The 954-nt window shown below is 45.8% G+C and overlaps 1 non-coding gene across 1 annotated transcript; it reads left to right on the forward strand.

The window, feature by feature from the left end:
* Positions 1-529: 529 nt before the first annotated feature.
* trnav-uac (transfer RNA valine (anticodon UAC)) lies at positions 530-602 on the forward strand. Its single transcript has one exon. It is a non-coding gene; the product is annotated as a tRNA-Val (tRNA).
* The last annotated feature ends 352 nt before the right edge of the window (positions 603-954 follow it).

Genomic DNA, 954 nt, shown 5'->3' on the forward strand with positions numbered 1-954 from the left:
TCTAAACCCTCGCTCTAAACCCTCCCGATTCACACACGCATTCAGATGCCTTGGAAGTGTAATAATTTTACTCGGCTCCACCACTTCGTCTGGCAGTTTAATGTATACTTGCACCACCTTCTGGGCAAAAAGAAAAAGCCCTCAGGTTGCTTTTAAATTTCTGCCCCTCATTTTAATTACACACCCTACAGGTTTGGACCCGCCCACCGTGTGATAAAGACCTTGACTCCTTACCATGTCCATATCCCTGATGTTTTTATAAATTTGTGTTAGGTCGTCTCTCAGCCCCCGACGTTCCAGAGAAAACTGCCCCAGCCTGTTCAGAATCATCATACAGTCCAAAAGCTGCACCACTGGCAATGACCACGTGGATATTTTCTGGGCAGGTTTACATGATATCTTTTATTTTTCAATAATGCCAATAACGCTGGACTACATCGACCCATTTGAAACAGAGAGGTGAAGCGTTAAACAGCTGTGAATTTCAATGCTGTAGAAAGGTCAGTGTGCAGGGCAGAAAAGCGGGTGTGTTTCTGTAGTGTAGTGGTTATCACGTTCGCCTTACACGCGAAAGGTCCCTGGTTCGAAGCCTGGCAGAAACAGTGGTTCCTTCTTTTACAGCGATAGGTTCCTGGATGGACATGGGGTGAGCGTTCTTGTCAGCCAACCTTTCTTTGAATGAAGTCGCCCATATCGGCTTTTGCTGTGGAAAGGAGGATCATTCTATTTCATTGCAGTATGAATCTTTGTTAAATTTCTTTCCTTCCTCGTCCTGAATGTGCAGAGATGGTCATCCCTTTTAAGAGTGCATTTAGCGTGCCCTCGTCCTTTCTGTAGTGGAGTAGTGTCGCCTTTGCTTTTCGTGAGAAAGCGTTCCAGCTCAAGGTTGATTTGCCTGTGTTGCAGTGCACCGCGCATTCCTTTCTGTCAAATGTACCTCAAGGTAGCCTCTGA

The sequence above is a fragment of the Stegostoma tigrinum genome, unplaced genomic scaffold (assembly GCF_030684315.1).
Source record: "Stegostoma tigrinum isolate sSteTig4 unplaced genomic scaffold, sSteTig4.hap1 scaffold_54, whole genome shotgun sequence".
In the NCBI taxonomy this organism is placed as follows: domain Eukaryota; kingdom Metazoa; phylum Chordata; class Chondrichthyes; order Orectolobiformes; family Stegostomatidae; genus Stegostoma; species Stegostoma tigrinum.